Source organism: Copadichromis virginalis, linkage group LG8 (genome assembly GCF_057382275.1).
Source record: "Copadichromis virginalis isolate Kocher_CV1m ecotype Utaka linkage group LG8, C_Virginalis_male_GT1.1, whole genome shotgun sequence".
NCBI classification, from domain to species: Eukaryota; Metazoa; Chordata; class Actinopteri; order Cichliformes; family Cichlidae; genus Copadichromis; species Copadichromis virginalis.
In genome coordinates this window covers 30,936,019-30,951,424 of record NC_140625.1, presented here as the reverse complement: position 1 = coordinate 30,951,424, position 15,406 = coordinate 30,936,019, and the positions used below count along the sequence as shown (strand labels likewise).

Here is a 15,406-nt window from a genome sequence, read left to right as displayed (position 1 = left end):
ATTTTTGATGGTCGTCTCTTTACAGTCATGTGTTTTGATATTCTAATTATATTTGACCACAGTCTCAGGTCCGTTTGTGCTGGGATTGTTACTAAAAAAGTAATATATTACACTTGCATTACTTTTCTTAAAAGTAATAGGGGATGTTACTGCCTGAAAACATTACATTACTTTGCATTAATCTGTAACATGACATGTTACCAGTTAGTACAATATAATCCTGAAGCTACAGTCCCACACACCAGCACAGATTCTTATCCTAACGATGTGATCATCTTTTAGTGTGAAGCATGAACGCTGCCATCGCTGCTTTTGTGACCTTGTTAGCATTGTGTTAGCTCGCTGTCTGTGCTGATGCTTGTAAAGAGCAGCAGTTGTGTTAGCAGTTGTGCTGCAGCTGTTTGTGCTGGATGCAGTTTGCTCTGTGTTGTGCGGTGCATGAAGGGAAATCAGCTGAGTGCAGCTTTCTGTCCATTTGACATGGAAACCTTCTGTAGCAGAAGTGAGGACGTCATTTTGACAGCGATGTGAATTTGGTCCGGTGACTCGTTACATGACTGCATTACTGAAAATTGTAATGTGATTACAGTAGCGTGATCGGGGGAAAGGATGAGCTCTGATAGCGCGTCCTTAATGAAGCCAAACATTTTGTGAGGCGTGTTTGCTTTGGGCCTGCTGCTAACCCGCTCTGATTGGTTTGCTGATTTGTGGGAGCAGCTGCCGTTGTGCGTGGATACCTGCACATACTTGAGACCGTAGCTCTGATTTATGGCAGCTCCTCCACCGCGGTCCTTCCTCTCCAGCGTCCCGTGGTGTTTATTGGCTTCCGTGGATCTTAGAGGAGTCCCGCTGATCGACCCCGACGCTGCAGAGTTTGGATTCAAAGAGGGCGTGAACTAATTAACGAGAGCGAATGGGAGTTTAATCAGCGTCAGAGCGGCGGGGAGGTCACGAGAAGTCTGGATAGCAGGAAGGGGAAAAGGGCGCCGCCCGTGCTGTGTTTAATTTGGAGGTGATTGTGCGGGTAATGGTGCGGGCAAATGTGCAGGGAGATTCTCCTCCCGGGCGTTTTGACACTGAGAGGCTTCCCCGCTGAGATTCGGCGTCTCTGAGCACACGGCGACACGAGTGGCCTAATGATCATTCATTGCAGTTTGTATCAGAGTCGACCAAACAACATCTGTGCCTGCGAGCATCGTGATGGATGTGTGTTAGACGCCATCTTCACCGCTGGTGTGACATTTCGAGCCTCCTCATCAGTGGAAGGAGAACGAAGGAGCGACGTGATGCTGAGCATCGTGTCCTGATGATCGTTTGTGTCTGATTTTGTTTCGTTTTGTCGTCTTACACCAGGTTTTTGTGATTTTGTGCTTTTTTTATGTCCGCTTGATCACTGTTTGTTCTCGGAGGTTGTTTTTATTCACCGTGTCCTTCCTCATTTAATATCTCTTTGTGATTATTTTCCATCTCCCAAAGATCACTTTGTGGGTTGTTGTGGTACTTTTTGCATAGTTAATGTTGAGCTCTGTGTCTTTATGGATGTTTTTGGACATTTGAAACGATTCTGTGATAATTTTGTGCTTCTTTAATATGTTTTCTTATTTTCATTTGTGGTGTTTTCATGGTGATTTTGATGATTTCACATCTCTGGATCATCATTCTGAGTATTATTACATAAATAGAGGGTTGTGTGGCGCTTTAATACTTCGTCGTCCTTTGCACATTTGGAGTTATCTTGTGATCCTTTAGTGTGTTTAATTTTATATTTGTGGTGCTTTTGTCTGTTTTGTGCTTGCTTTGGGTCATTTTGTTGTTCTTCAAGGTTGTCTTTTCTGTCCTGCTTTGCTTATGATTATTTCTCTGCTCATTCGTGTCTTCGTGGACTTCGCTGAGGGCCTCTGTGGCAGAGGGCATGGACGGTTGAGTCCACGTGTCCTTGGGCAAAAGACTGAACCAAAAACTGCCACTAATTTATCCATCTGTGTGTTTGTGTGTGACAGATAAAGTGCTGTGCGGCTGTGTATGTGGACGGCTGAATGTGGCCATTGAGAGGACTTGAAAAGGCGTTCATGAATGTCCTCCGTTTACCACTCGGCTCTTCAGCAGCTCGTTCACATTTCCAGAGATGTAGAAATTATCCACACAAAGAGAAAGAGCGAGAGAGACGTCTTCTCCCAAAACTGCATCGGAGCGCGACGGGTGGAGACGGATCTCTGCCTTTAGGCCTCTGCTGTGAATGATAATTAATGGAGCTGCGTTCCAGTGCTGCAGCACTGCATGCTGGGTAGGCGGCGAGGCTCCCCATTCATCACTGCTGACATCGGCATTTATCTGGTTAGCACCATTGGAGGATCAGAGCGGTGAGTCGCTGCTGACGAGGTCGAGGAGACGGGAGCGTGAGGGAAATGACGAAGGGTCGACGGGCAATAAATGCAGCTGTGATGGTAAAATAATAGATTGTTTGTAGTCGGCAGTGTACCAGGATTTCAAAAACAAACCACAACATGGCTCAGCTGAATAAAACACTTCAGAATCTGAGCTCCTGATTGGCTTAAATGAGTCAACAACTGATCACAGATTCAGGTTAGTCCATTTTGCCAACTCAAAAGGGTACTCAGTAGTATATGTGGGGCCCACGTGCTTGTATCCATGCCTGGAGATCTCATTAGGGGCACGCTCCTAATGAGACGACCGATGGCGTCCTGCAGGATCTCCTTCCAGATCTGCACCAGGCCGTCGCTGAGCTCCTGGACAGTCTAAGAGCCAACCGGGTGGCGTCGGATGGACTGAAACAAAATGTTTCAGAGGTCAGGCGAGTGTGGGGGCCGGTCACTGTTATCAAATCCTTCATCCTCCGGGAACCTGCATACCTTTGCCTCAGGGCCTGGAAATAGGTCCAAGGATTTCAACCCAACACCTAATGGCAGTCAGGTGCTGTCGGCTCTGTGCCTCGCCATCACTGACCCAACGCCAAACCAATCAGGCTGAACAGCGCAGCAGCCGTGGACCTGCTAACTTTGGTATTCTATGGCGAATGCCAGTCAGGCTCCACGGTCCCGGGCAGTGAGCATAGATGACATCGGGCCCTCAGGCCTCCCTCACTAAGTCTGTTTCTTTGTTTAGTCCAGTGGTTCCCAAACTTTTTTTGCTGGGCCCCCCTTTGTTTTACAAGAAAAATGTTGCTCCCCCCCCACGCGCGCACGCACACATCCTCCAACCGCACACGCCCATATTTTGCTCCATTGCGGTTTATTTCACACCTCAAACATTTAGTAGTCTTTGGATATTTTGGGTAATTATGATGCACATACTTTAATGTTGACTGTACAGAAGCAGGGAGGCAGATTTTCTTTAAGTGGCGTTGTCGTTAGAGACAACTCAGAAGAAAAAAGTAGCAAAGAGGAGCAGGCGATTGGTGTTTAGCTCATATTTCAGGAGTTCATGAGGCACAAAATAGCGCTTCACGCTTTGTTCTGAGGGCGTCGAAGGTTTATTTTGATCGCAGCGGTCGATTCAGGAGTGGAGGCACGAGGAGAGGTCACAGAGAGATGCGAACAGCTGGGAGAGGTCACAGCAGGTCGTTTCAGGAGAAAGGAAAGATTACAGAGGTGAACGGGAGACACGGGAGGTTCAGCTCCTCTTTTCCTCTCTGCAGCAGCTCTGCTTGTTTTCACCTCTTGGGGCAAACACAGCTGAAAGGTGAGCAGGTTCAACAAAGAGCTCCATGCTCTAAAAGTTTTTCAGCAGAGAAACTTTCAAAGTTTAAAATATTTGAGTATATTATGTGGATGTTACACTTGTTATGGACATGAACTGTGGACAACGTCCATCCATCAGAGTAAAAAGCCTTCATACAGGGTCAAAGTTATACATACTGCAGATGTAATATTCTCTGACTGACCCTCAGCAACCCGGACTTTAATCAGACGCCTTCTGTCATCGCTGGATCTTTGAACCTTCTTCTATCCAGAATTTATTAGATGGTCATCTTCTTTGCAGAGGCCTGACTTTTAAGGATTTTTCTCTGTCTGTGTGGTCGGCTACAAACCTTAGTCGAGTTTCATGGTGTTGATTCATCAGGTCTGCACGTAGTTCCTTGGACTTTAGGAACAACAAGCAGCACAAGCTGCCAGCTGTGTTCAGCCTTTACCACAGGAGTACGCTCGGCTTTGGCATTGACAAGCTAACCCTGGGTCATCTCGTGGTGTCGGCTGAGATAGAGGACCTTTAAAAACTTCTTAGTCCAGCAGAAGTCATATCTGTTTGACTTCCATGGAGAAAATAAAACTCCTGTGTTTTTCCTTTAAAACGTTGCGCCCCCGTGACTCCTCAGCCTGCCACAAAGGAAAAGGACACGAGGTGACAGCACCCACTTTAGCCTGTGGCGAGGAGTTCTTGTCGGGCCACTTGGAGGAGAAAGGAGGCGGCGGTGAAGGGGCAGAAAGTGGAACAGAAAGAAGATGGAAGATGGGAACAGGATGAACTCTAATTAGCTTGCAGCATGGAGGTCAGAGTAGAGGGGTGACTGTGAGGGAGCAGGGGTGAGGATGGGGGAGGAGGTGCCACTATCCCGTTAGCCTGCAGCAAGAAGGTGAAAGTCAGTGCTCGGTAGGAAGGAGGTTGTGCTTCTCTGATTGTCACACAAGCTGCAGTGTTTCTCTGCTTTTTCATCCTGGCTTAACTGCACCCTGTTGGTTTGAGACTCTAACGGTGTGTTCACACCGAACGCGATGGACGCGAATAAAACGCCCCAAACGCCCCTAATTTGACGCGTGTACATTCGCGTCTCAACGCGTGTCCAAGAAAAATCCATCGCGCGTCAAAATATGATATTTTGACGCGCGTGAACCGGAAATGTGGGAGGAATGTGGGAGGGAGTTGTGCCAGACCGGTATTTTTGCAAGATGGCAGCTATCGAGCTAGCGCTTGAAGAGAGAGTCTCCCTTCTCTATGTACTGTGGAGAGCAGAGTAGCGGCGTAAAGGACATCCTCGCCGTACCTGGGTCCATCAGGTCCTCCAGAGGCATGAGCAGTTTGGTGAGTTTCACCACTTGCTCCAGGAGCTGCGCCTGGATGACGGCCGATTCCAGCGCTATCACCGTCATTCACTCGGCCAGTTTGAGGACCTGCTTTCCCTCGTCGGTCCCAGCATCGCCCGCCTAGACACCAACTACAGACGCTCAATCCCACCTGCAGAGCGCCTGTCCGTCTGCCTGAGGTTAGTAAAACTATTTAATACGGTAGTCCTTTATTGATATCTGTGCTAATATGCTAATCCATCCAGTTATACACTGCTAACATGGATGTGCTATGCTAACAGTGAATGCTGTCGGTGTTTACTGAAAGCAAACTGTGGTACAGAGACGACTCTTTATAATATTTCTAGTGATACTCAGAAGGTCTCATCAAGCCCCGATTTAATTCGATTTATGCTGTTATCAGTGTTTGAATGATAGCATGGCTGTGGTGTCACATCAATGTATGCGCTCGGTGTTTGCTGATATCAAACTGTAGCATTAGGACCACTGAGTTAACCTTGTAGTGATACTCACTCCTTTTTATTTAGACCTGGTTTAATTCTGGGATAGTTGAATATTTGTATATAATCCCTGCAGCTGTCAGACTCTATAGCAGGGGTCACAGCCTTTATTAAAACAGAGTTAGATAAAACTGAACAGTTTGGTTCATCTCTAGTTACATGGTTCTATCTTGATAAGCTATGTCTTATCACAGATTAATTTTTCAAAAATATTAATGATTTAAGCAAGGAAAGGGCTACATGTCAACACACAACTCTTTATTTCTATTAATGTCTTACTTCATTCCTACCTGATTGACATGTTTAGGAATTATGAGTGATTGGCACACTGTAGTTGTGAAAGTTGCTACCAATCAAATTATGATATGTTAAAGTTAAAACAAAACACAACTGTTTTAGATATTATCTAATATACATTTTGTAATTATCCTTATAATTACAAAATGTTTTATGTAAGATTCATGTTTTGTGATTTATATCTGACATCACAAAAGTATTTTGGAATTTGAATAATGTATTTTGTAACTGCAGTACACATAATACTGATTTTGAACAATTTTGTCCAGGTTCCTTGTCACCGCGGACTGCTTCAGGACCATCGCGTTCAGTTTCAGAGTCGGTGTGTCCACGGTGAGCCAGATCACCCCCCAGGCAGCGACGTCCATCTGGGACTGTCTAGTGGACGACTTCATGGCTGTGCCTTCACCTGGAGACTGGCGCTCCATCACAGAGGGATTCCAGGAGCGCTGGAACTTTCCTCTGTGCTGTGCAGCTCTGGATGGGAAGCACGTCCAGACAAAGGCACCCCATATATCATATAGGAGACACACACATTGATATACACTAAATATTCATTTCATTTCTTTTTTGTGGTGCCCAAATTGATGCACCTGCTTGATTTTGTTTAAACAATTATTGCACACTTTCTGTAAATCCAGTAAACTTCTTTTCACTTCTCAAATATCACTGTGTGTGTCTCCTGTATGATATTTAACTGACATTTTTTTATTGTAACAACCAACGATTTATACAGGAAAATAATGTCTATTAACAAGGTTGCCCAAACTTCTGCATCCCACTGTATCAGTATATTTTGTCATTAGTATAATATGAAATAAATTCTACATGTGTCAAGTTGTGTGCCAACATTTGCTGTGTAGTAGAACTGAGACATTAGTCATTATAAAAATTTATTTGAAATAATATTAAAAGTCTCAAACAGAAAAACATTAAACATAAATATATAAAATATAAGAATTTACAGAGAGACAGGAATAAAAAGGACCAGCTGCTCTCCAGAGCAGGAACAAGGCTGAGGAGGAAATGCTCCATTGGAGACTGGTGTGGCCTCTTCAGGGACTCCAGGATGGCCAGCTCCACCGCCGATGGACCGTCCTGGGACCCGTCCCTCATCTGCCTCGGAGCCGTCCTCCTCTGTGGGCCTGTAAAACAGCACAAAACACAAAGAAATGAGAAGGCTGCTACTAGATTTTAATTTCAACATTGGAAAAAAAAAAAAAAACAATAACAGGATATAATCAGATTGGTTGTAGATATTTAGTAAAGGTGATCACAAGGGAATCCCACCGACTAAAAAGGTATCAGTGCTTGCTGTACATATCTGTGGGTGCAGCAGCAGGAGCTCAGGGACTGGGTATGCTCTGCTGCAGAATCAGTTCGTTCTATCAATACAGTATTAAATGTTAACAGGTTGGATATAATAATCGTAGAGTAGACAGTGGTCCCTCATTTATTGCAGGGGTTCTCAGAATAACTAGCCCCTGGCCACGCACTTTATACACTGTTTTCCCCACACTCATGAACATTGGTCACAGTTCTCACAATTGATTCTCAAAGTGCAAACCTTTGTAGATTGCAAAACGTAAAAGTATTATTATGCCGCGGTTTGTCTTCATCTGCCCGCCACTTTCGTGCGCCTTTTTCCCTCACGGTGCAGGTGTCTATTTCCGAATGAGGCTCATAGTTATGGGTGTTTTTGTGCTGTTTTTTCTATTGGACGCGATGGTTATCAAAACCAAACGTGATAAATTTGGCAAGCGCAGGAGACACGACACGGAGGAGATTTGTCAATCAGGCTGCAGAATGCAATGCTGTACTGTGCAATAAAAAATCAGCGAAAAAGCAAAGCAGTGACGGATGAACAGCGGGACCACTGTGTGCTGTTTATTAATAAACAATAAAATATATTCCTAAATGACAACATGCATAAAAGCAGAACGGTTCTGTTCATAATTTTTATGGACAGGATTTCTAGGCGCAGCCAAGTGGCGGAGGGCTTTCGCTTTGGTGGCCTCAGAATCTCATCTCTGATTTTTGCGGATGATGTGGTTCTGTTGGCTTCATCGGGTGAGGGCCTCCAGCTCGCACTGGAGCGGTTCGCAGCCGAGTGTAACGCAGCGGGAATGAGGATCAGCACCTCCAAATCTGAGGCCATGGTTCTCAGCCGGAAAAGGGTGGAGTGCCCACTCCGGGTCGGGGATGAGTTCCTGCCCCAAGTGGAGGAGTTCAAGTATCTCGGGGTCTTGTTCGCGAGTGATGGGAGAAGGGAGCTGGAGATCGACAGACGGATTGGGGCTGCGGCTGCAGTAATGCGGACGCTGCACCGGTCAGTCGTGGTGAAGAGGGAGCTGAGTGTAAAAGCGAAGCTCTCAATTTACCGGTCGATCTACGTCCCTACCCTCACCTATGGCCACGAGCTGTGGGTAGTGACCGAAAGAACGAGATCGCGGATACAAGCGGCGGAAATGAGCTTCCTCCGAAGGGTGGCTGGCCTCTCCCTTAGAGATAGGGTGAGAAGTTCGGCCATCCGGGAGGGGCTTAGAGTAGAGCAGCTGCTGCTCCACATCGAAAGGAGCCAGCTGAGGTGGTTCGGGCGTCTGGCAAGGATGCCCCCTGGGCGCCTCCTGGGCGAGGTGTTCCAGGCATGTCCCACCGGGAGGAGGCCCCGGGGCAGACCCAGGACACGCTGGAGAGATTATATCTCTCGGCTGGCCTGGGAACGCCTTGGTATTCCCCCGGACAAGCTGGAGGAGGTGGCTGGGGAGAGGGAGGTCTGGACCTCTTTGCTTAGGCTGCTACCCCCGCGACCCGACCTCGGATAAGCGGATGAAGATGGATGGATGGATGGTATTTGTACGTCAGTGGGAAAATAGCGGTGGCTTGCTAGCTTTTGTGCGGCTTCCCCGGGTCAGTGAAAACTTTCAAAAGAGAAATGAATGAACTTACCAGGTTGCCCGATCTCTTCACATATCTTCCTCCAAGCTCGGTCCTTTTTATTCCTGTCTCGGTACTGAAAGCAGCTGGTGTTGTACAGCTCCGAGTTGTTTGCTACCGCATTGATTAGCCTTCCCCTCCATTGAAGTATGAAAGGCTTTGGCTGGATCTGCCCCTTTGACCTAGGTAACAGCCACGTCACCAGGCTCCTGATTGGTTGTCGCGGCGCGATTTGACGCTGGAGTTCAGATTTTTCCAACTCGAGCGGTAGACGCGAAACGCGCGTATGCACAAAATGCAACACAAAAACTCACGCGCGTGGTTTTATTCGCGAGTCAAACGCGCCAGACGCGCTGCACTGACGCGCGTTTCACGCGTTTTGGCGTTTTCGCGACGCAAATCTGCTTCCGAATTTTCGCGGGACCCGCAATCGCGCGTCATCGCGCCTTTCCATTGACTTTACATGTAAACCTGACGCTCTATTCGCGTCCATCGCGTTCGGTGTGAACACACCGTAAGACTTTGATGACGGCGTGTTACCAAGTGTTTGAAGGGTTATAGAGGGCTGTGACGTCCACTGTTTGGCTCATGTCTGGTTCTCCAGGTCCTGAATTGGCTTCTAAACCCGTCTCTGACTTTTGGAGCTTTTCTTAAGTTTAAATAATCTTCTACACGATCCCTGCTGCACACACATAGCATAGCATTTCCTCCTCAGTTTTGGTGATCTGACTGTGCAGGTTGGTTCTTAACCATTCAGGAGCCAGAGTGAAAATCGCATGTCAAAGACTCTCAAACCCAGGAAAGTTGTGTTTTGTTGGTGGTGTGTTTGTCGATGCCTGATCTGGAGCCTGTTCCGTAGTTTCCCCACTAACAAAGAGCTGAGGCCTGAAAGCTAGCAGAGTTAATGGGCCAGTATCACCAAGAGCTATCAATTTGGCAACCTCTTTAAGTCTGATGCCATTAGCCTGCTGATAGAGCAGCCACACCAGGTGTAAGAATGAAGTTTAACATCCAGGCATCAACAGAACTGAAAAGTTTAACAGGGTTTGAAGTTAACTGTTAGCTCGCTAGTTTCCACTTAAACATGATGTAGCATGTTGTGACTGAGAGATTCCTGAAACAATTCAAGCGTACAGCTCTGCTATCACTTCCAACATAAATGAAGACAGAAACTAAACAGCAGTGACGTTTGTAGGGTTACTGAAGTTGGGCTAGCTGGTATATAATGATGTGCTCCGTGATCGCTAGCGAACCAGCTACGTTAGCATAACATTAGCATAGTGACGCTGGAGGATGAACGCTAACTTTTTCCACTCGATAAAAGTTAACGTGAGGGTTCCTGATGGTTAGAGACAAATGCAATCGCATGGCAGGATGCTGTAAACGGACCAAACTTCAGTCAGGAGAACAACTGAGATAATCCATCCACAATACGAGGTTAGTCATTCATATACTGCTGCTGGGCTGCAGTTACATCGTAAGGGTTTAAACACTGAGCTTTAAAATGAACAGTGGTAACAAAAACAGGTCGACAGTGATCACGGACTGTTTTTAGGGGCTCGTTCAGATTAAATAGAATAAGAAACATTAAAACATGTTAAAAACACAACAGCAAACAGTCGTTTGGACCCGGATGCAGGGTTCATAGGTCATCACTTAAAGACCGGGTTGGCCCTCAGATTCTTCCCACCATGATTCTGTTCGGACTCCTGCGTTAACCCTGCATGAGGATTGGGTGGTGAACGTGCTGAAACACAAACTGGCTCTGCAGCAGTTCGGGCACAGCTGTGGGTCGAGTTTAGACCTCGTGTTTGCAAATAAATCCTGGAGTGAATACAGCAACGCCACAAACTCGTGCATTTACAGTAAAGCTGTGTCTCTGAATTAGTTGTACTAATAAACACCAGGATTAAAGGTCTTTTAAAGAAGGATGATTCAGTTTGAAAAATATTAATTTGTACAAATATGTCACAAAATTTACACCAAAGGGAAACATCACCCACAGACACATGTTAGGTTTATATTGTGTTCCCATGAGGCATTATGCACCTCATGGGGCATTTTGAGAGCAAAGAGGAAATGGTGAAATGTCCCAACATCTAAATAGTGGCAGTAAAAACAGTGAAGGTAGCAGGAGTGTGCAGGAGGAGAGAAAAAGTGAAACGATGAGAGACAAATGGAGCAGGACGAGGAGGTGACAGTATTAGGTTAGCCTGCTGAGGTGGGATGAGGAGTGACAGGGAATTGAGGTAAACAGGGGCAACAGAGAGGCAGCAGAAAGCAGGAGGTACATGGAGGAGCTGTCAGGGTGGAGATGACTCACTGCAAGAAGGTCATCGCTCTCAGACGAGCGAGAGGAGGAAGAGGATGATGGATGGAGCTGGACGAGGCGCGACGAGCAGGAGAGAGGAGGAGGAGGCAACGCTGTCGGGTCGATGTGCTGCTCAAAGTAAAAAGAGGAAAAGGAAGTGAGATTTTGAGGGAGGGGAGAAGTTATCAGGTTGGCTGTGAGGTGAGCCGATGTGACAGAAAGAGGAGGAGAAGCGGCGTCAGGAGGAAAATGGAAGACGCGACACTGAAAGCTGGCAGATGAAGCTGCGGTGAAAACACCGTCCAGGATATCAAAGTGAAGCCTCTGACTGCTGCCTGGGTTTGTCCTGCAACTGAAAGGAAAACATTTGCTGTTCGAAGCTTCTTTATCAGTCGTATCTGATCAGAAACTCTGAAGGGAAACTGAAGAAGTCCTTATTATTTCTTTGAGTCTCTTCGCAGGTTACATGGAAACATAAATAGAATAAAATCTCAAATAACTCAATCAAAGCACCAAACAAGGAAAAAACAGGCATCAGGTTACATGTTGGTGTGGCTCAGATGGTTTTATTGATCCCTGGATTTCAGATGACTGTGGCCTCTGGTTGGAGTCGCTACAGTTGTCCTGATTCAACACATATTTAAAGCTACAACATTTGGTTGTGGAAAAGTGGCCCAATAATTGATCTCTGGAGGGAGCTGACGGGAGACCAGCACATCAAACCTGTGAGCAACACAACATTTGTACAGGTGCAGGATGCGTAACACTGGCTCCTGACATCATTACTGTGTGTAAATGAGAGGAAACCACAGAAAGCACGACGTGTCTGCTCTCATTTGCTCTGTCTGTCTCTTTCAAACGCTTCCATACTCGAAGTCAATCCAGTAAATCACATCAAAGAGGAGAAAATGTGCCCTCTGAGAATGTGAGATGCTTTCACTCAGGTAACTTTATATATCCTCCTCTGGTTTGCTTCCTCCTCTCCTCACTCATCCAGCTGCTGCTCTCATCCAGTTGCCCCCGAGCAGCAGATTAATCAGATAGAACCTCTTCCTCTCGTCCTCCTCTGATATACAGATCACCTCCTGAGGAGTCTGACTAAACGGTTCATGTCTCCTCGTCCTTTCTGGGCGTTCAGGTTGAACGTGCTTTGCTTCAGGTGCAGATCCAGAACGAGCAGCACGCTGGCGAGTCTTAAGGCTTTAGACATAAACAGAAATTACATGGCACACATTCCCAACGCTGAATCATTTCTTTCAGCCGGTCGGCCTCTCTGACATGTCTGTCTGAGCTGCTGAGGTTTTTATGCTCAAAGCAGAAATGCAAACCCAAATCTGTGAGTCAGCAACATGACCCATGAGTGCAACTCCATCAGATATATATGCAAACATATTCATGTAATTATAGTTTCTTAGACGGCTTCATTCTGGTTCGTGTGCATTTCCAGGTGCACGCTGTGTTCTCTCGAATGGGTGGGGATTAAGAAAAGTGGCGAGCACACCACGTCCACAGTCCTGCCGGCACTTTAAACAGCTCTGCTAGTTCCAGTGAGCATATCAGGCTTCAGCCCTGCAGTGTGCGACTGTAATCTTAACACAGTCCGCACAGCCCAGCCTGGAAACCACATGTAGTCACAGGAGTCCATTATCCACCTGTAAGCTTCCCCAATAAGTCACCTTTAAAAACTGCTGACAGGTGACGTTTCAAACGCTCATCGGTGAGTGGGACGTGTTAGTGTGTGTGTGTGTGTGTTATTACAGCTGTTATGATGGAAGCAGGAAAGATGGATGCATTAAATCTAATAGCAACTCTACAGAGGGCAGATTAGCATTAGCACTGGACCATGGAGCAGTGAACGCAGGTGGCGTGTTACAGCGCGCTCTCGTTACACCACACGGACGACAGAGACCGTTTACCCTGAAGTGGTGGCGGCACGATGCCCACGTTCTGCTGGGTTTCTGCAGATCTTACTGTGTCGTGCACTCCTGACCTCAGCAGTTTTGCAGACGGTGCACGCTTTTGTTAAACTGGTCAAACAGACGCCGATGAAACCCTCTTATGAAAATGCAACACTGAGAGAAACAGTTGACCGCCCTGGAAGAAGATCTCATCAGGTTAGCGCCGTTAAAGGATGCAGAACATCCTTCATAAAGTCCTGACAGGAGGAAGAGGAGGAGCTCTCTAATGGGTCCAGTGAAGGTAATGGCATCATTGGTAATGGATGGAGAAAATACTGGAGATGGAAGAAGAAGAAACTGTAAGGACTGGGATGTTATTATTAAGAGAAAAGAGGTGAAACATGAAGCAGCAGCACTCCCTCCTCATGCTGCGTCCCTGTGGGCGGCCTCCTGACGTGGACCCAGTCAGTCCCATACGTGCAGCTGGGGGAAAACACGCTGATTAATTCAAAGGATCTCTTGTAAGTCGGTCGACCCCGGGTCGCCGCCAAAAAGCCCCGTCTCTGCGTGCTGCCCTGCAGGATACGCCAAGCTCGTTAATTAAACGACCACTTTAATTAAGAGGTCGGCGCTAATCTGGCCTTGTTTTGGTAAAACGTTGTGAAAGGACGGGGATTTCTGTAATGTGCACGCTTGATGGGAAAATACGAAAAAGCTGATTTGCAGGTTTTTCAATTATGAGGAAAAGTCACGAAAGCTCGGTTTGTGTAAAAACAGAAGCATTGATGTCACAAAATATCTGATTTCAGTTGATAAAATTAATCTTGACTTTGATTTTTATTCACCTTAAATTAACCAAGAATGGAACATCATGACGAAGAGACTCTTAATCTCAGTCTTTAGTTTTCTTCCCTCCTGTCGCCGCACTCTGAGCCTCCTCCACCTCCATGTCCTGTGCTATCCGTCCACCTGCGCGCGCGCGCACACACACACACACACACACACACACACACACACACACACACACTCTCTCTCTCTTTTTCACTCTCGTCCCTGTAAATGTGTGTCGAGCCACATTCCTGCACCCTCTCCTCAGGCCGTCTCCTCCCTCTCACGTCCCCGGGCCTCATTCTTCTCCTCCAGGTAAATATTGATCCACTAAATTACTTCTCAAGGTCGTCAGTGGCTCAGTGGTGAGTGGCACAGCGTCACGATAAGCCCGCGGCTGTCGGCTGGCGTCGCAGGCTGACGGCTCCCGGGGTGAATGCCAAAGTCTTCGCCGTCGATACAAATGTCAAGTGTCAAAAGGAAAGGGTAGCGCCACAGGTGGTGGGAGGGCATCTATCGGGGGGCAGATCCTGGGTCTGTACTTAAGTCTGGCGTGACTCGCGTGTTGTCTCACACCAGGAAAATGTCTCCGGCCCGCACAAGTCTATTAAACGAGCTCCGAGGCGTCGCTCGTGTTTTCATCGACATTTTATAGAGCTGTTAAACACGGCCACAAACACCCAGGTGTCCCGCTGGATTTCACTGCGCTTTATTGTTCGGTATCTGCCTCAGGCACCCATTAAAAATACAACAGAGGACACGCAGGGCATAAATACATAAGCACATAAAATATATAGCAATGAGGATGATCTGGGGGTGGGAATATTTGTGTTTTAGTGTCTAAACAAAGGCCTGGAACTTGCTGATTATTTTAATTCTGACTGATTGCACATTATCTCCTTGATTAATTGTTGGGTCATCAAAAACCATCAAGCGGCTTGATGTTAAAGCCTCTCGTGCAAAATCAGAACCATAATTAGGATAAATACGAAGTGAAAGGGAGGGATTGAAGCCAGGGCAGATTTAGAATCGCTCGCATCTGTGCAAGCAAAACATGCTCCAGTGAAATGATGGTATCTTCTGTTCACTCCCATGTTGGAGCTCAAGGACCCAATCAGAAGTGTGGTCACTTTGAAAGTCTGTGTCTGGAGTGTAGATGCCACAAAAATAGATATAACTGGCTCTGAAGAAGCGCTTTAAACTGCATTCTTTTCAGTGGCCAGCAGGGGGCAACAACTCGTGATGGATGAGTGTGGGACTTTTATTATTCTTTTGCTAACTGATAAAAGAACTCGTATTTACCGTGTATGTAAACTGTAATTTGTTATACTTAGTTTTTTGCTGCATTAAATTATAAACACGACACTTTAAATAAAATTCAGCGTGGATTTAGACGAGACGTTAACTGATACAGAACCAGTCCCAGGATCAGAGTCACGTCTTGAACTAGTTCTGCAACCGATTTACTTTACTGCCTCTGAACTTGAGCTGATGATTGGAATCGCCCCCAAAACGTATTTTAATCTTCAGTTTATGTCAACATGATTCACTTCTTGTGTCTGTTTTAGTTTGCAGACAACCTGGAAATGTGCAAAC

General features: G+C 46.5%; 1 long non-coding RNA gene across 1 annotated transcript; it reads left to right on the top strand.

Moving 5' to 3' along the window:
• The first annotated feature begins 4,707 nt into the window (after positions 1-4,707).
• On the top strand, positions 4,708-6,673 carry LOC146704047 (uncharacterized). Its single transcript, XR_014922053.1, has 2 exons — positions 4,708-5,218; positions 6,106-6,673. It is a non-coding gene; the product is annotated as an uncharacterized LOC146704047 (long non-coding RNA).
• Positions 6,674-15,406: the final 8,733 nt, after the last annotated feature.